Below are 20,738 nucleotides of genomic sequence, written 5' to 3'. Positions count from 1 at the left end.
TAATCTAATTCCCTCAGCATCACCCGACTTAATTTGACTACATTCCATTATCCTCGTTTTGCTTTTGTTTATGTTCATTATCTATCCTCCTTTCAAGACACTGTCCATTCCGTTCAACTGCTCTTCCAAGCCCTTTGCTGTCTCTGACAGAATTACAATGTCATCGGCGAACCTCAAAGTTTTTATTTCTTTTCCATGGATTTTAATACCTACTCCGAATTTTTCTTTTGTTTCCTTTACTGCTTGCTCAATATGCAGATTGAATAACATTGGGGAGAGGCTACAACCCTGTCTCACTCCCTTCCCAACCACTGCTTCCGTTTCATGCCCCTCGACTCTTATAACTGCCATCTGGTTCCTGTACAAATTGTAAATAGCCTTTCGCTCCCTGTATTTTACCCCTGCCACCTTTAGAATTTGGAAGAGAGTATTCCAGTCAACATTGTCAAAAGCTTTCTCTAAGTCTACAAATGCTAGAAACGTAGGCTTGCCTTTCCTTAATCTTTCTTCCAAGATAAGTCATAAGGTCAGTATTGCCTCACGTGTTCCAATATTTCTACGGAATCCAAACTGATCTTCCCCAATGTCGGCTTCTACCAGTTTTTCCATTCGTCTGTAAAGAATTCGTGTTAGTATTTTGCAGCTGTGACTTATTAAACTGATAGTTCGGTAATTTTCACATCTGTCAACACCTGCTTTCTTTGGGATTGGAATTATTATATTCTTCTTGAAGTCTGAGGGTATTTCGCCTGTCTCATACATCTTGCTCACCAGATGGTAGAGTTTTGTCAGGACTGGCTCTCCCAAGGCTGTCGGTAGTTCTAATGGAATGTTGTCTACTCCTGGCACCTTGTTTTGACTTAGTTTTTCAGTGCTCTGTCAAACTCTTCACGCAGTATCGTATCTTCCATTTCATCTTCATCTACATCCTCTTCCATTTCCATAATACTGTCCTCAAGTACATCGCCCTTGTACAGACCTTCTATATACTCCTTCCATCTTTCCGCTTTCCCTTCTTTGCTTATAACTGGGTTTCCATCTGAGCTCTTGATATTCATACAGGTGGTTCTTTTTTCTCCAAAGCTCTCTTTAATTTTCATGTAGGCAGTATCTATCTTACCCCTGGTGAGATATGCCTCTACATCCTTACATTTGTCCTCTAGCCATCCCTGCTTAGCCATTTTGTACTTCCTGTCGATCTCATTTTTGAGACGTTTGTATTTTGCCTGCTTCATATACTGCATTTTTATATTTTCTCATTTCATCAATGAAATTCAATATTTCTTCTGTTACCCATGGATTTCTACTAGCCCTCGTCTTTTTACCTACTTGTTCCTCTTGAAATATGGCTTCCCGGCCAAGACACAAGTTGAAAATATGGTCACTATTTTTTATTTACTTAAATTTGCCATATTTCGTGACAGTACCTTTTCCGTTAGACGTTTGCAAGGAGATATTAGTCTTGGCTTCAGTTGTCTAAGTATGATTCCACAATGCATCTATGTCAGCTGCAGAAATGACGTGGTTCAACGTGTTTCTCTCATTTTGGTGTTTCAAATACAGTTTCTTCAAATGTAGTTTCTTCTTTTTAGTTAATACAAAAATAATAGTAACATAATTCAAAATTATTTATGACTGCGACCTTCACATTGTTCTTCCGCCAACACACACCAAGAGTTAGCTGCCGACTGACTATAGTCAAAGACGACTCCAATGTCAAAGATATTTTACACAATTCACAAGTTTCCACTTGTAATCGGTCTCTTTGCTATTCTTCGATACATTTTCTAATAATAATCAATATGCTTTTAGTCTCCAAAACAGAAGTAAATTAACATATAATAAGACAAATTATAATAAATTCTGACAAAAATATAAGAAAACATTTACAATTCGGTATCGACAAATACGGTAAAAAAAATAACATCTCCCAGATCCATTACAACTGCTCCCCAGGGCTTTTGTTGTTATGGACATATACAACAAAATCCCGACCACATTCAGTAATGGATCTGTATTACACAATTAGTACACTAATGATGTAGTCTGATAACCTCTTCCAAATTTGGACTCTTTGAATCTGTGGACTTGTTACTGGCTGTTGTTGCAATGATACTTCCCCATCAATCTCATACACAAAAAAAATTCAAGTAAAGAAATTATTTGACATGACAAATATACATGGTATAAAACATACATGAGAAATATTCTAACATACAGATTGAAAATAATAGGAAGGTAAAACTCATTTCCTAGAATAAGATTTAATTAATTTTTTTTATATTAATGTTAATTTCATTATGCTTACATATTGTAACAGTAAAAATGATACTGGACATATATAGTGTAGTGTTTTTTTTCTTTTTTCTGTTGTATATTTTTTTTTGCTTATGATTTTCTTTTTAAATTTTTTTTTTACTCATGGGTTTTTTTTTATTTTTTTTTCTTATGATTTTCTTCTTTTAGTACAGCTAAAGATACATCAGTATTATCTATATTTTTTGCAATTATTTATGTACACTTGCCTCTCTACTACAATATTACTACAAGTCACATTCTTGTGAAGAGTACTTTTGCTCCCCACAACATCAGTATAAACAACAATAAACTGCTCATATATCATGAGGCTTTATCTAAAATTGGTTTTGAAACTTATACCTTTGCATGCATGTCCTCACATGCATGCCTTCACCCACAGGGAAGACTTAGCTTCCAAAAATTAGAAAAATTCAGAAATGCTCACTATGGAGACTTTTTTTTTGTAAAAAAAGTAAAAATAAATCTTTCTCTCATTTTTTGTTACAACAGTGTTTTTTAATCAGTTTCAATTAACATGTGACTTCAAATTATTAATTTATACATGCAAATATACATACTTGGTTGTACAGGTAGTTTTGTTCTAACAAGCATATTCCAGTGGAGGACTTTTGTTTTAGATGATAATAGGTTATTTAAATTTTGAAATTATGATTTCTGTTTATATAGTTTTACTCCATCTTTTTTCGAAACCGCTACTAGAGGATTATTATATGCACTGATACTCCTTTCTATTGTATTACATCCTTACATCTTTTTCAGCTCTTTCTCAACAGTAGGTCTTTTTGATATTGCAATACTGTATGGTTTTATCAAAAATGGTTCATGAGTTTTTACCTGAAGCTCACACTGATAACCCTTTACCCTACCAGGTATGTCACTGAAAACATCACTGTATTCCCACAACAGATTTTCTAACTGTTGTTTTTGCTCCCCAGATAAATTTTGTGTTTCTGAAATTTTCAAATTTACTAAATTCCTAAATTCAACTTCATCAGTATCAAATCTATGAGTTTCAATATTCTCCAATCTATTTTCTTTTAGTAAATTGATACTGTCAAAATTTCCATTACTCTGATCACCAAGTGTGTTCACAAAATTTGTCTGAATGTATTCCCTTTCACTAGTTTCTATCAAAAGTTTTCTTCCAACCCAATCAAATGCTGTATTTACTTTTACTATCCAATTCATACCCAAAAGAAAATCCTCATTAAATTCCTGAATTACAAAACATCAATGTGTGAACAACTTGCCTTCAATTAAAAATGTCACTAAAGCCTGGCTTTTTACCAATTAACTGCTCTTCCCAGTAGCACCTTTTATCTTTACCCCAACAACTGGCATTTCAACATAATCTTTCCCCACTTTCAATTTCTTGCTTAACCTTTCAGATATCCCCAAGATCTCACTTCCTGTATCAATTAAACATTTACCAATCCATCACCCAATTTGAACTTTTATGTAAGGACTGCAAAATTGATCACTTTTCTCAGAACCTGTATCCTCATGTAATAAATCACTTTCAATTTCCCCAAACCTATACTCATCAGAATCATATGGTATATCATTACATGTATTATTTGTCACAGTTATAAAATTTGCACAAGACACAAAATTGTCATGAGTACTCTCTATTATCTCAAATAGCCAAGAATTTTCATCCAAATCACATTGTATACTACTGAAGTACTTATCCTTCAGCTTTTCAAAAATAAAATATCTCATCTTTTTCCACCACTCAGGACATACAGTTTCACATACATTAATAAGCATCTTTCTAAAGTTCTTGTCAAAAGAAATAGTTTCACTGTTCAGCCACAAATTCATAAGAAATGTGTGTATGTCATTAGCATCTGTAAAAGTTTCACTTAGGTTAGAAGTTATACATGTGTCATCGTTATTTGTGTAGTCAGATTCTTTACCAACAACATCAAAATTCACACTTTCACCTACATCCAGCTTGTGAGCTTTATTCATCCTGGTAACATCCCTGGGAATTTCTATAATATTCTCACTATTTAATCCATTTTCAACCATGTGTATACCCAACTCCGTATTTAAACTAATGAAACACCTTTCCTCAACATCATCATCAATACCATTACCATCATTATCAACTTTATCATGAACATCATTATCATTACACATATTCAGGTCATACACATTCAAATTATCCCCCAAAATATTATTTCCCCTTTCTAAAGATACCAGATCCCTTTCACCAGCATTTTCATTCTCACAGCATGCATTCTCTCTTTCATTCACACACATCTCTGAACTACTACAAATTACATCATCTGACAAAGTGTTGTTCTTTTCTGCCCAAGTGTAAAACTCTGTTAAATTAAATGAATCACAATTACTTTTATCTACTGTATGTTCTTGTGTACTGAAAATGTTATCTTTATCATCATTAATTTCCTCTTGAAATTGCTTCAATAAGTAACAACTAATGACCTCATGTAATAGCTTAGGTTTGGAACTGTCATGTTTGGGTTTATGATAGTCACATCCATTGGTCCTTTCATCATGCTCACCTTCTGCCTCAACCATGCAGACCTTCAAGGCCCTACTCGTTTTTTATTTCCGGTTCCTGTTTGAACTGCTGATTGTGGTTCTGCCAATGTCTCTGATCAACATTTCTGATCCCATTCCTATGCCAAACATTACCTGATTGTTGGTAGTTTCTATTGTACTGACCTCTATCAAAATTTCTGTGATTTTGATCCCTAAAGTGTTCTCTATTTTGTTGATTATTAACGCGAAAATGTTGTTCTTGTTTTGGATAAAAATTATGGTCCTTCTTTTCAAAATTGTTATATCCCCCTGAATTTTGACTGACACCATGATAATGGTTTTGTTCCCTTTTTTGAAAGTTATCATTTCCCCAATTTTGACCATTACCTTTCTGAGTAAACCCACTGTGTGTTCTTGTTGTTACCCTATCCAACTTTTCAATATAATTGAGAAACTGCTCTACATTACTATCAGGACAATGAACTGAACTCAACTGCATTGCTGATGGCAATCTTCTCTTTAAGGTATCAATTTTGATCAAGTCATCCAAAGGTTTTGTTAAATGAATAAGTTTTTGAAGTTCACTTTTGCAAAATTGTTTCATGTTCCCATCTGATTCTCTATAGTTTCGCCCAATCAAAAATTCACTTTTGATTCTAGTTTGTTTAAGATCATCCCAAAATTTTTCCAGAATTTTTAATTCAAATTCTGAAAAGGTCATCTCCAAAGTTACAATCTGGTTTGCCCAAGTCAAAGCTTCCCCTTCCAAGAATTTTTTCACAAATTTAATTTTTATTTCATCTGGTGAGTGAGGTAAAAAACAATCCTTACAATACTCCATAAAATCAACGGGATGTAAGGGTCCATAACCCGAAAAGTGCTTCACTGGAATATTAGATACAAGATTACATGTGTTGACATTATAATTTTTGCTTTGAAATTCAATGTTAAAACTTTCAATTTTTTCGCTAAGTTCTTTGACAGATTTTTTGTTTTCTAAATCATCGCATTCTACTTTTTCTTCTAGAGTAACCAAACGATTGTCAGTTTTTTGTTCTACATTTTTTACTAAAACTTTTGTATTCTCATCCAAATTTTTAATTTCCCCTTTTATCTCATTAAAATCAATTAAATTTCTTTCCCTATCTACCAGTAACTCATTTTTTACAGTATTAATTTCACCGCTCAATTTAAAATAAATTTCATTTACTTTTGCTTCCACAGATTCAATTTTTTTCTCAACACTGCCAACTCTGTTCGAAAGCTCACCCACTTGGGTATTGACTGCTTGGACTTGCAACAAAATGTTATCAATTTTTTCATCCCAGTAAGTCTTATTGTTGTCAACTGATTGTTTAATTTCTTTTAAATCAAATTGATCGGTTCTTTCTGTTTCATTTGACCTGTCCTGATGTTCGAAGTCTATTAAATTACTACTTTCTACTTTAGGCACAATACTCTCGAAAATCTCATAAGTCATTGTGAAGAACAAAAATTTATACACAACAATACAAAACAAGACAAAAATATTGTTTTAACAAAATACGAGGGTTTCGTGACTTATCTGGAACACTCTTCTACTGTTGCAAAACCACGTTTTCCATCCATGTGATTGTTGACCAAAATTCTTGAAGTATTTTCTTCTGTCGAAAATTATATTTTTTGCCGAAACATTTCTTCTCCAAAACTTTTACTTCCCGATGAACACAAACACTGTAACACACATTCTCGTAGCATTGTTGAAGAGCTCATGAACACAATATCCCGGCTACAGTCCCCAGTTGAAATATGGCTTCCCGGCTAAGACACAAGTTGAAAATATGGTCACTATTTTTTATTTACTTAAATTTGCCATATTTCGTGACAGTACCTTTTCCGTTAGACGTTTGCAAGGCGATATTAGTCTTGGCTTCAGTTGTGTAAGTATGATTCCACAATGCATCTATGTCAGCTGCAGAAATGACGTGGTTCAATGTGTTTCTCTCATTTTGGTGTTTCAAATACAGTTTCTTCAAATGTAGTTTCTTCTTTTTAGTTAATACAAAAATAATAGTAACATAATTCAAAATTATTTATGACTGCGACCTTCACATTGTTCTTCCGCCAACACACACCAAGAGTTAGCTGCCGACTGACTATAGTCAAAGACGACTCCAATGTCAAAGATATTTTACACAATTCACAAGTTTCCACTTGCAATCAGTCTCTTTGCTATTCTTCGATACATTTTCTAATAGTAATCAATATGCTTTTACTCTCCAAAACAGAAGTAAATTAACATATAATAAGACAAATTATAATAAATTCTGACAAAAATATAAGAAAACATTTACAATTCGGTATCGACAAATACGGTAAAAAAAATAACATCTCCCAGATCCATTACACTCTGCAGCCTTCACTATTTTATCCTGCAAAGCTAACCCATTCTTCTTCTACTGTATTTCTTTCCCCCATTCCTGCCATTTGTTCCCTTACGCTCTCCCTGAAACTCTGTACAACCTCTGGTTTAGTCAGTTTATACAGGTCCCATCTCCTTAAATTCCCACCTTTTTGCAGTTTCTTCAGTTTTAATCTACAGTTCATAACCAATAGATTGTGGTCAGAGTCCACATCTGCCCCTGGAAGTGTCTTACAATTTAAAACCTGGTTCCTAAATCTCTGTCTTACCATTATATAATCTATCTGAAATATTCCAGTGTCTTCAGACCTCTTCCACATAAACAACCTTCTTTTATGATTCAGCCATGGCCTAGAGTGAGAAAAGACATTATTGTTAAATCTTTCACGAAGCGCTGCATAACTAATGCTCTTTAGGGCAGTGAAGACCATCTTATATATGAAGATATATATGAAGAGGACAATGATGATGAAGAGGAGGAGGAGGAGGAGGAGAGGAGGAGGAGGAGGAGGAAGAAGAAGAAGAAGAAGAAGAAGAAAGTTCAGATAGTCTGGCTTAGAAACCTAATAACAAAAATGTTAAAAATTAAGTTGTGTGTTATAGTCCATAAAACATGGTAAGTGGAATTTGTCAATGAGACAGTATTCTTAGGGATTCACATCACTAACGCATTCAAATGGTAAAAACCATGACAACATGATTAGTTCCAGGCTTAGTAAACTTTATTTTATGCTCCATTCAGTGAATGATGAGCTAAAAAAAAAAAAAAAAATGCCAGCACACTGGCAGGCATGTATTATGTTCTTTTCTATTCAGTACTACGCTATGGAATTATTTTTTAGTGTCATAGTATTGAATTAGTGAAATTATTTACACTGCAAAAATAGCAATTAGAATAATACTGTATGAACACCAAAGAGAAATGTGAGAACTACTCTTTAAAAATTTAATTACTTCCTCTCCCTAGTCACTATATATTTGAACTGCTCTGTTTTATTAAATAAAACATCAATAGACTTCACAGGCATATGGCCTGCCACCATTATGGCACAAGGTCAAGGAAATTGTGAAGACTACCTTCCTATTCTACTACACTGTATAGTAATAGCGTTAAATGTATGGGAATCAAACTGTACAACAATCTTCCAAAATATGTAGAAAGTATCCAAGAAACAATAATTTTTTTAAATAAACAAAAATCCTAGAGCAGTCCTAACAAAGCCTTGTTTCTACAGCAACAACACTTGCTTGAATGTGACCTAACATAAACTAAATTATATATTTTCATTATCTTTAAAAACTAAACTATTTCATTAGAAATAACCTATTGTCCATTAATGAACTACTGCTGTTTATTATGACCACCATTAGTATTTGAACTTATACCATTATGAATACATACATATCTTCAGTACGATGTTCACTATAAGAAACAATGTGTGACTTGTCCCATTTCATGTTCGGCATAATTTTCACGGTAGGAGAAAATGTTATGTATATACATGTTCTCATATCATCTGTTTGAATTGTCCCATATCATGTACACTTCTGCACACTGAATAACTGAGTGGATCAATAAAGATATCAACATTCTGAGTATGTTTGTACTTTAAGTGTCAAAACCAACATTACCTTCTCTGTTTTGATGCAAGTATACCACAGTAACACCAGAGCTGAAAACAAATTTTGCCAATCCTTTGCATAGACTACCATGAATCAGAATTGCTTAGTGAATACTCAAAACCTTAATTTAATTAGGCCTTCCACAGTACACAGTTCACCATTTAGTATATAAATTAAGTTTTGTAAGTATTTAGTTCTCAGACACTTCGACAAATACCTTCATTTGACATAGATAAAACAGACAATATTTCAATGTTATGAGAAGGAAAGTTGCTACTCACTGTATAGCAGAGATGCTGTGTCACAGATAGGCACAACAAAAAGATTCTCACAATTAAAGCTTTTTCGAAATATACCGAGTGTCTCACTGAAGCCTTCACTGACCGTAATTATCCTCCCAACCTAGTACAAAAACAAATCTCCCGTGCCTTATCTTTCCACTCTCCCACCACCTCCCAAAGTCCCACCATCCGGCCACAGAGGAGCATTCCCCTCGTAACTCAGTACCACCTAGTACTGGAGCAACTGAATTACATTCTCTGCCAGGGTTTTGATTACCTCTCGTCATGCCCTGAAATGAGAAATGTCCTGCCCAGTATCCTTCCCACCCCTCCCACAGTGGTATCCTGCTGTCCACTGAACCTACACAATATACTCGTCCATCCTTACACAACCCTTGCTCCCAATCCCTTACCTCATGTCTGGTACTTCTGTAAGAGACCTAGATGCAAGACCTGTCCCATACATCATTCCACCAGCACCTACTCCAGCCCGGTCACTACCATCACCTATCCCATAAAAGGCAGGGCTACCTATGAGACCAGTCATGAGGTCTACAAGCTAAGCTGCAACCACTATCCTGCATTCTATGCAGACATGACAACAAACAAGCTGTCTGTCCACATGAATGGCCACTGACAAACTGCGACCAAGAAACAAGTGGACCACCTTGTTGCTGAACACCCTGCCAACCATGATAGCCTTCATTTCAACTGCTTCACAGGCTATGCCATACGGATCCTTCCCACCACCCCTTCCCCCACCTCATTCCAGCAGTAAACAGCCATCATTCCACCACCACACCCAATCTTTTTATTTCTCTCCTTTTCCACTATTCCCCACCTCTCCCTGCCCACCGTTTGAACTGTAGCACTTCACTGCCCACCACCCCCACCAAACAATCCCTCCCCAGCCTCCTCCTTACCTCCAGGCCTTCAGAGGTGGTGGTCCAGATTGCTGTACACACCAGTACCTCTAATACCCAGTAGCACATCGTCTTGCATTGATGCGTGCCTCTATTTGTTATGGCATACTATCCACAAGTTCATCAAAGCACTGTTGGTCCAGATTGTCCTGCTCCTCAGAGGCAATTTGGTGTAGATGCCTCAGAGTGGTTGGTGGGTCACATCGTCCATAAACACCCTTTTCAATCCATCCCAGGCATGTTTGATAGGGTTCATGTTGGAGAACATGCTGGCCACTCTAGTGGAGCGATGTCCTTATCCTGAAGGAAGTCATTCACAAGATGTGCACGATGGAGCGTGAATTGTCGTCACGAAGATGAACGCCTCGCCAATATGCTGCCGATATGTTCGCACTATCGGTTGGAGGATAGCATTCACGTATTATACAACAGTCACGGCGCCTTCTGTGACCACCAGCGGCATACATTGGCCCCACATAGTGCCACCCCAAAACAGCAGGGAACCTCCACCTTGCCGCACTCACTGGACAGTGTGTCTAAGGCGTTCAGCCTGACCGGGTTGTCTCCAGACACGTCTCCAACGATTGTCTAGTTGAAGGCACATGTGACACTCATTTGCGAAGAGAACGTGATGCCAATCCTGAGCGGTCCATTCAGCATGCTGTGGGGGCCATCTGTACTGCGCTGCATAGTGTCTTGGTTGCAAGGATGGACCTTGCCATGTATGTCGGGAGTGAATTTGCACGTCATGTAGCCTATTGCGCACAGTTTGAGTCGTAACACGATGTCCTATGGTTGCACGAAAAGCATTTGCCAACATGGTGGCGTTGCTGTCAGGGTTCCTCCGAGCCATAATCCGTAGGTAGCGGTCATCCACTGCAGTAGTAGCCCTTGGGCAGCCTGAGCGAGGCACGTCATCGGCAGTTCCTATCTCTCTGTATCTCCTCCATGTCCAAACAACATTGCTTGGTTCACTCTGAGACACCTGGACACCTCCCTTATTAAGAGCCCTTCCTGGCACAAAGTAACAATGCGGACGCGACCGAACCGCAGTATTGACCGTCCTATCTCTGTGTATCTACTCCATGTCCAAACAACATTGCTTGGTTCACTCTGAGACACCTGGACACCTGCCTTATTAAGAGCCCTTCCTGGCACAAAGTAACAATGCGGACGTGACCGAACCGCAGTATTGACCGTCTAGGCATGGTTGAACTACAGACAACATGAACCATGTACCTCTTCCCTGGTGGAATGACTGGAACTGATCGGCTGTCGGACCACGTCCGTCTAATAGGCGCTGCTCATGCGTGGTTGTTTACATCGTTGGGTGGGTTTAGCGACATCTCTGAACAAAGGGACTATGTCTGTGATACAATATCTGCAGTCAACACCTATCTTCAGGATTTCTGTGAACTGGGGTGATGCAAATTTTTTTTTTTTTTTTTTTTTTTTTTTTTTCATGTGTGTAAATTCTGTGATCATGAACACAATTTTAAGTATAACTACTGCAATCAGAGAGTTTTATTTCTTATTTATTCCAAATATATAGCTAATTTTGAGTGGGCAACAGTTTTCAGATACTTGGTACAAGTGTTTTTCATACGTGTTGTGAACTGTAGTGTATTTGCCTCAGACTGTACATAATCTGAACTATTTGGTTCAGGTACAGGAGAGATGTCAAAATTGTGGTAAAACTTCTCCATAAACACAGAACAACTGATCCTAATAAATAGTGGCATTTCTCTAACAGAATCTAGTGTAGCCTTATTTTTTGAATCTTTGGCTTCATATTAAATATGCTTTTGTACATTAATTTATTGTATATTGTCATACCCATGTATTGTGAAGTCTATGTATATAATATTATAGAAATGGAAGAGAATGTAGATGAAGATGAAATGGGAGGTATGATACTGTGTGAAGAGTTTGACAGAGCACTGAAAGACCTGAGTCGAAACAAGGCCCCGGGAGTAGACAACATTCCATTAGAACTACCGACAGCCTTGGGAGAGCCAGTCCTGACAAAACTCTACCATCTGGTGAGCAAGATGTATGAGACAGGCGAAATACCCTCAGACTTCAAGAAGAATATAATAATTCCAATCCCAAAGAAAGCAGGTGTTGACAGATGTGAAAATTACCGAACTATCAGTTTAATAAGTCACAGCTGCAAAATACTAACACGAATTCTTTACAGACGAATGGAAAAACTGGTAGAAGCCGACATTGGGGAAGATCAGTTTGGATTCCGTAGAAATATTGGAACACGTGAGGCAATACTGACCTTATGACTTATCTTGGAAGAAAGATTAAGGAAAGGCAAACCTACGTTTCTAGCATTTGTAGACTTAGAGAAAGCTTTTGACAATGTTGACTGGAATACTCTCTTCCAAATTCTAAAGGTGGCAGGGGTAAAATACAGGGAGCAAAAGGCTATTAACAATTTGTACAGGAACCAGATGGCAGTTACAAGAGTCGAGGGGCATGAAACGGAAGCAGTGGTTGGGAAGGGAGTGAGACAGGGTTGTAGCCTCTCCCCAATGTTATTCAATCTGCATATTGAGCAAGCAGTAAAGGAAACAAAAGAAAAATTCGGAGTAGGTATTAAAATCCATGGAAAAGAAATAAAAACTTTGAGGTTCGCCGATGACATTGTAATTCTGTCAGAGACAGCAAAGGACTGGAAGAGCAGTTGAACGGAATGGACAGTGTCTTGAGAGGAGGATAGATAATGAATATCAACAAAAGCAAAACGAGGATAATGGAATGTAGTCGAATTAAGTCGGGTGATGTTGAGGGTATTAGATTAGGAAATGAGACACTTAAAGTAGTAAAGGAGTTTTGCTATTTGGGGAGCAAAATAACTGATGATGGTCGAAGTAGAGAGGATATGAAATGTAGACTGGCAATGGCAAGGAAAGCATTTCTGAAGAAGATAAATTTGTTAACATCGAGTATAGATTTAAGTGTCAGGAAGTCGTTTCTGAAAGTATTTATATGGAGTGTAGCCGTGTATGGAAGTGAAACGTGGACGATAAATAGTTTAGACAAGAAGAGAATAGAAGCTTTCGAAATGTGGTGGTACAGAAGAATGCTGAAGATTAGATGGGTAGATCACGTAACTAATGAGGAGGTATTGAATAAGATTGGGGAGAAGAGGAGTTTGTGGCACAACTTGACGAGAAGAAGGGACCGGTTGGTAGGACATGTTCTGAGGCATCAAGGAATCACAAATTTAGCATTGGAGGGCAGCATGGAGGGTAAAAATTGTAGAGGTAGACCAAGAGATGAATACACTAAGCAGATTCAGAAGGATGTAGGTTGCAGTGGGTACTGGGAGATGAAGAAACTTGCACAGGATAGGGTTGCATGGAGAGCTGCATCAAACCAGTCTCAGGACTGAAGACCACAACAACAACAACAACAACAACAACATGTATATAATTTCCATTGGTGTGTGCATAGCATAAAAGCCCTTTTGTTTCTTGTGTTGTACGTGTGGTTAAAATAATTCTTCTCAAGTAATTTTTGTATGCTTTGTAGGAACATAGTAATTATGTAAACGTATATGGAGGGAAGAGTTAGGATTTGTAGTTTTTTATGTAAGTCTGCAGGCTTTCATGGCTGTTGTCACTGAAGTTAAAATCTTCTGGGTTATTTGGCAGCGTCATGTTTCTTCTAAAATGATCAACGTTTCGACCCCTCTGCTCGTATCTTCCTCAGGATCTTCTGGTGTGTGGACACCAGAAGATCCTGAGTAAGATCCCAGCAGAAGGGTTGAAACGTCGATCATTTTAGAAGAAATATGACGTGGCCTAATAACTCAGAAGATTTTAACTTCAAGTTTCTTTTTGTTGTGCAGTACATATTTTCAGTTTCAGTATTCAAGACATACTATTTGAACTTCCTTAGAAAATTATACCTACCCAATCACAGAGTCAGAATATCTGTGATCTGCTATTTTTTGTGTACTCGTTTAAGTAGAATTTGCTAATTTTTACATTACAAATGCAAAAATGCGTAATTTATTTCATAGAAAGTCAATACGTGTATTCCGGCTTAAATTCTTGTCCAAATTTAGTGCAAGGAATTTGATCATCTGTAAGTTGATTGTTATGTTGAATTTTTATGTTCCACACATTCTGAATGTTTGGTTTTGAAATAAACGTTACAGGTTTTTGCGATTTTAAGTTTCAACCTATTTACTTGGAACCAGTTTTCTACGGTATCCAGTGTGCTCATAATAGGGATCAGAATTTTTTCAGCATCATCACCTTCCATTAAAATAGAAGTTTCATCTGCAAACAGAACTGATGGAGAATTTATGTTTATGGGCAAGTCATTGAAGTACAACAGAAATAGGACTGTCCCTAAAACTGAGCCTTGCAGCACATCTTGTGATACTGTACTCCACTTCGAATAATAATTCACTGTGTTTGAAGTGGTGGTTACACTTTTTTTCTGTCCTGCAGGTATGATGTAAGCCATTTCATAGCATTGCCCTTTACCCCACCTTTAATATGTAGATAAGCAAATCATGGTTTACGGAGTCAAAAGTTTTTGTTGGATTACAGAAGATACCAGCAACTTTACTTGGCATATAATTAGCGTTATTGGAGGTGCTATTATGTGATACGCTGCTTTAATGACTTCAGTGGGTTTAACACCCCACCCAGCAGAGTTTTTATTTTTTAAAGATAGTATAATATTTTCCACATCCTTTATTGAGATTTATTTTAAAATCTGTGAGATACTCGGCTTCTTGGTGGAGTCCAGAGGGGTTTACTTTACTCTGATACTCTGGTGTGTAAACATCTGACTTCACCACATTTATGAAGAATTCATTTAAACACATAGATATCTGTGCTGGGTTTACAATAAGGCTATCATCTACTTTGATCGTAGATATTTCATGCCTACTAACTCTGATTTGACAACAGACCAAACTGCATTTGTCTCCCTTTTATGTTGTAAAATGAACTTACTGTATGCCATTTGTCTGGTTGTCTTCACAGCTGTTTTAAATATAGCTTTATGATATTCAACATACTTAGTAAAATGCTTATTTTTATTGTATTTCAGTTCATTGTGGAGTTGCCTCTTCATGGCACTACAGATTTTTATACCTTGAATAATCCATTTAAGTTTACTGGTCATTTCGTTACGTATGGTTTTAAGTCAAAACATTTCATTGAACATATCAACAAAGACACTGTCAAAGTTACCACTACTTGAAATACAGCTGTCAAAAGAACATTCAAATGCTCTAACTTATTATTAAATGCAGTTAAGTTATTTGCATTGAAGTTTCAATTCATATGGCTTTTGTTACATGAAATTTCTTTATTAAAGTTGCATGAATAGTTCAGAAAGGTCAGAGGTTTCTAAATCTAAGCCTCATGCCGATGTCGATCCATCTGCATGAAAACAAAAAGTAAACATTAATACATAAATTAAGCACTTCTTACATGAGACTTAGTACTACTCATCAATTCCTGCTTTATGGGAGCAGTGATCTGATTGTCAATAATTACTATTGCAATTATTATTGTGCTTACATTTTGTGTGTTCACGCCAATACAGAGTGCTTCGAGTTTGAGAATCTATGCAATAACAATACAAACCACAACAAGCTAGATAAGACAGCGTTATAATAAATGCATTTTTAATGTTATTTATTTGACTGTTAAATGTGACAAAATATAATGTAAAGGAAGGGAGAAAGAGAGTAATGTAATCAAACATCTTGTATTTCAGTTGGAGGGGAATTTAAAGTCCAGAGAGAAGAAATAGAAACTTGTGATATGCCAATGAGATTGTAATTCTGTCAGAAACAGCAAATGACTTGAAAGATAAGTTGAACAGAATGGATAGTGCCTTGAAAAGAGGTTGTAAAGATGAATATCAACAAAAGTAAGACATTAAATTGGGCAATGCTGAAAGAATTAAATTAGAAAATGAACGACTAAAAATAGTAGATGGGTTTTGATTTAGGCAGCAAAATAAGAGATAATGGACAATGTTAGCATCGAATAAAAATTTCAATATCAGGAAGCATTTTCTGAAGGTATCTGTCTGGTGTGTAGCACTGTGTGAAAGTGAGATGGGGGTGATACACATTCCAAAAGAGAAGGTAATAAGAGTTTTTGACATGTGGTGCTACAGAAGAAAGTTCAAAATTAGATAGGTGGATCTAATAACAGACACAGGGACACAGGGGTAAAACTTGTAAATGGAGACCAATGCTCGAATACAGTATGGATGTTTAAATGGATAAAGACTGCAGTAGTTAAGAAGAGATGAAGAGGCTTGCACAGCATATACTAATGTACTACTGTGGAAAGCACCATCAAACTTTTCTTGAGACAGAAGACCACAACAGCCTAAAAGTAGTCAGCACTGAGAAGGCTGGCTTGTAAACAACAATGCTTCATTAGTCATGTTTGTATTGTAGATTGCATGCTGGTGCGTTTCTTTGACTGGTCGAATGAATTACCCAATCAACTGTATAAGGCACTTGCTCTTCCATGGTAAATTTCAACCAAACTGTAAAATAAATATGGCTTCCACTGGATCTTAATATTTTCTTCAACATCAATTTCTCTTTTATATATGCAGACTCACTGACACAGACTTATTACACTGAAGCAGGCTATAGTTACAGTCTGTTTTAATTCAAAATGGCTATTAAACAGTAGAAGATCGACCTTTTGCAGAAAGACGTCATACATCTACACAACAATGTGAGTTTTCTTTACTATGCTTACAGTCAAATCACTGAATGTGGAACATAAGAAACTTGCATGGAATGCAACAATTACATTACTTAATGTACCAAATAAGCCACCACAACTGTAGCTGAAGGGAAAACCACACGATTGTGATGATAAAATGAAAGAATCAATAAAACTGTTTCACAACACAGAAGAAACCAATTCCACAATTGTCCCTGCAGTTCAAACACAAACCACAAGAATATTAATCACATTTACTTTTGAAGCGAAACTGATTTCATTTACAAAAATATTCGTGTATTAGAAAGTTGAATGAAGTGTAAGTGTGCGAATCATTAGGCTACATATAAAATTGCTGTGTGTAAAGGAAAGTGGCAATCATAATCAGAACAGACAGCAAAAGAAATACAGTACATGCTTGAAATGTGTGTTTATATTCTCTTGTTTTCAGCAGAGTAAGCTGCACTTATACATACATTTGGAAGTATTTCTTTATGAATAAATTGTTGCTTAGATCACTAAATCAATGAGATTAGGCTGTTTTCACACTTATTTCGCAATCATTCATATCTCTTGATAATTTGCTAATGCTTGGAATGAAAAAATATATCAACTATTTTGTTAATTAAGTAAAAAAAGTAATTAAAGAAACCAATGTCATTCCAAATGTCAGATGATAACAATCATTAGACTTCAACTGAACTGTGTCTAGAAGATTTCCTGGAAATCTGTCGAGGCTATTTGCTCTTTGACAGTTGTGTCTATAAAGATAATGCATTTTATTTTACTGTGTCAGTGGGTTTATCTGGAATTATTCTTGGGGAAAAGAACTGCTTGTAATTAGAGGAGAATTAATAGAATAAAACCTCATTATGTTGAAAGAAATGGAAATAAAATGAATAGTTCAATGAGTGCTAAAGTTAAAGAATATAGCTGAATGATGTAACCATTTTAAAAACCACTGTAGGCTGTCAGTCTTATGCAAACTGCCTTTATTGCATCACATATGTATTTCACATTACTGGTCAGTTTCAGCCCTTGGCCATTTTCAAATTATAATGTTCGTGATGTGTGTGTCATATTTAAAGTCAAAGGCTTTGGATGATGCATGTTTTCCACATTTTGTAACTGATATATTTATTTATGTGCCGTGTGCCATTAAATGAATTTGTAAGGACCAAGAAGCTAGCTGTTAGCAGTGTCTTTACTTATATGATGTGCTGTACAATGTGGGCTTGGAAGCAGGTTGTGATGTGTGAGGCAATATAAGTAAACATTCAACATGTGTATGAGGGTACAAGTGTCAGTCCACACTTAGCATGAAACAGGTTTCAAATGTTACACACACAGCACCAATGCTATACATCTGAAAATGACCAATGGCTAAAACTAGCCAACAAAGTGAAATATATACAAGGTGCAATAAAGGCACCTTGCAAAATAAAACTGACAGCCTACAGTTGTTTTTAAAATGGTTGCATCATTTAGAAGTTAATTGAGGCTGTGGATCCATATGTGAAGGAATGTAAAGAACATTATTCAGATTCTACAATTCTATAACTTAAACTGCTTTTTAATTTATGGCACTCGTATAATAGATTTTTGAAGTCATGCAGCCTTTAACAAATGCGACATAAGAGAAAAGGTAGCAGCTGTATATTAACAATAGTAACACTTCAGAAATCAAAGTTTATAACTTTCAAAACCTGAAAGAGATATTTATACTATCATGATTTATCCCTATGTTTAAAAAGAGGAGGAAATAAACAAGCAGCTCTCATGATGTGTGTCACATCACCAGAGAAACGAGTCTTTGGGTCTTCAGACCATTGTCGGGGAAAAAAACTAACCGATACATATATTAAAATGACTGAGCTTCATTCAAACTGTACAGATCATATTTCCAAGATCAAGAGTCAGTAGTTTATTCATTATATATGATGGTGCTTCACCACACTGATCAAAACTTTTATTTGACTAAATTAATTGCAGTGGATTTCAAAGTTCTTGAACAGATGCCCACCTGCCACACTCTTGTTGCACATAGTTTCACCATGTTTTGTAAACAATGATTCCGATCCGTGAATAGCAATTTTTTACAGCTGACGAGCTTATGTTCATGTGGAATGATGAATGTGACCAGCTGCCAGAAAACACACAGATTACGTACATTGATCAGAAGTCATGAAAGATGAAGTGATGAATTAAGTGTAATATAAATAGTTTGAAAATGCAAAATATGTGGAGTGCTACACAACTTTCCTGTTACTCCTTGCATTTTGAGATTTAATATGTCATCCACAGATCTTTGGTTTTCTTTCACAGCCCGGTCTTCACCATCAACTATAATGGAATTAAATCTTAACTAAACACAAGTAGAATATTTCCTCTTCAATGACCATACAGTTGTATTTAGTTTAATCAATGCACAAAACCAGCTCAGCAGAACTTTATTTACAGAGCGAATGATATACAGTACAATTTCTTACTTTGACTCCCAAAGTAGAAATATGATACTAACATCCTGTGTGTACACTACGTATTTAAGCATTATCCCAAGTTCAAAATTGGTTACATACAGTGTGTTTGTAAATGAATATCGGGGTTTTAACACTTTACAATATTTATTACATTAAACTTACAGTTATAAATGATATGTCAAATGAAAGAGCAACTCAAACAGTTGTGTTTGGCACCGGTGCCACCTCACTGGCATAGCGAAGTACGTGATTGGTTGAACTTCACTGTACCCAAGCGCTGGATAGGCCGCAAGGGGCCCAATGACAGGGATTGCTGAGCATGGCCTCCTTGTTCACCCGACCTAACACCATGCGATTTTTTTCCTTTGGGGCTTCATCAAGGATCGTGTGTATGTGCCTCTGCTCCCTGAATTGAGAAACTGGATTGAAGCAGCTGTTGCTATAATCACTGAAGACACACTTATCAATGTTTAGGAAGAACTCAGTTCTAGACTTGATGTGTGCCATGTGACAAATGGTGCCCACATTTAACATTTATAAGGTTCTTTGTAAAACTGAAACTTCCTGGCAGATTAAAACTGTGTGCCCGACCGAGACTCGAACTCGGGACCTTTGCCTTTCGCGGGCAAGTGCTCTACCAACTGAGCTACCGAAGCACGACTCACGGCCGGTACTCACAGCTGTAATTCTGCCAGTACCTCGTCTCCTACCTTCCAAACTTTACAGAAGCTCTCCTGCGAACCTTGCAGAACTAGCACTCCTGAAAGAAAGGATATTGCGGAGACATGGCTTAGCCACAGCCTGGGGGATGTTTCCAGAATGAGATTTTCACTCTGCAGCGGAGTGTGCGCTGATATGAAACTTCCTGGCAGATTAAAACTGTGTGCCCGACCGAGACTCGAACTCGGGACCTTTGCCTTTCGCGGGCAAGTGCTCTACCAACTGAGCTACCGAAGCATGACTCACGGCCGGTACTCACAGCTGTAATTCTGCCAGTACCTCGTCTCCTACCTTCCAAACTTTACAGAAGCTCTCCTGCGAACCTTGCAGAACTAGCACTCCTGAAAGAAAGGATATTGCGGAGACATGGCTTAGCCACAGCCTGGGGGATGTTTCCAGAATGAGATTTTCACTCTGCAGCGGAGTGTGCGCTGATATGAAACTTCCTGGCAGATTAAAACTGTGTGCCCGACCGAGACTCGAACTCGGGACCTTTGCCTTTCGCGGGCAAGTGCTCTACCAACTGAGCCACCGAAGCACGACTCACGGCCGGTACTCACAGCTGTAATTCTGCCAGTACCTCGTCTCCTACCTTCCAAACTTTACAGAAGCTCTCCTGCGAACCTTGCAGAACTAGCACTCCTGAAAGAAAGGATATTGCGGAGACATGGCTTAGCCACAGCCTGGGGGATGTTTCCAGAATGAGATTTTCACTCTGCAGCGGAGTGTGCGCTGATATG

At 37.0% G+C, this 20,738-nt stretch overlaps 1 non-coding gene across 1 annotated transcript; it reads right to left on the bottom strand.

Moving 5' to 3' along the window:
* Positions 1–20,462: 20,462 nt before the first annotated feature.
* Positions 20,463–20,537, bottom strand: Trnas-cga. The gene has a single exon. It is a non-coding gene; the product is annotated as a tRNA-Ser (tRNA).
* Positions 20,538–20,738: the final 201 nt, after the last annotated feature.

Source organism: Schistocerca piceifrons, chromosome 1 (assembly GCF_021461385.2).
Source record: "Schistocerca piceifrons isolate TAMUIC-IGC-003096 chromosome 1, iqSchPice1.1, whole genome shotgun sequence".
Taxonomy (NCBI): domain Eukaryota; kingdom Metazoa; phylum Arthropoda; class Insecta; order Orthoptera; family Acrididae; genus Schistocerca; species Schistocerca piceifrons.
This window is presented reverse-complemented; position numbering and strand designations above follow the sequence as displayed.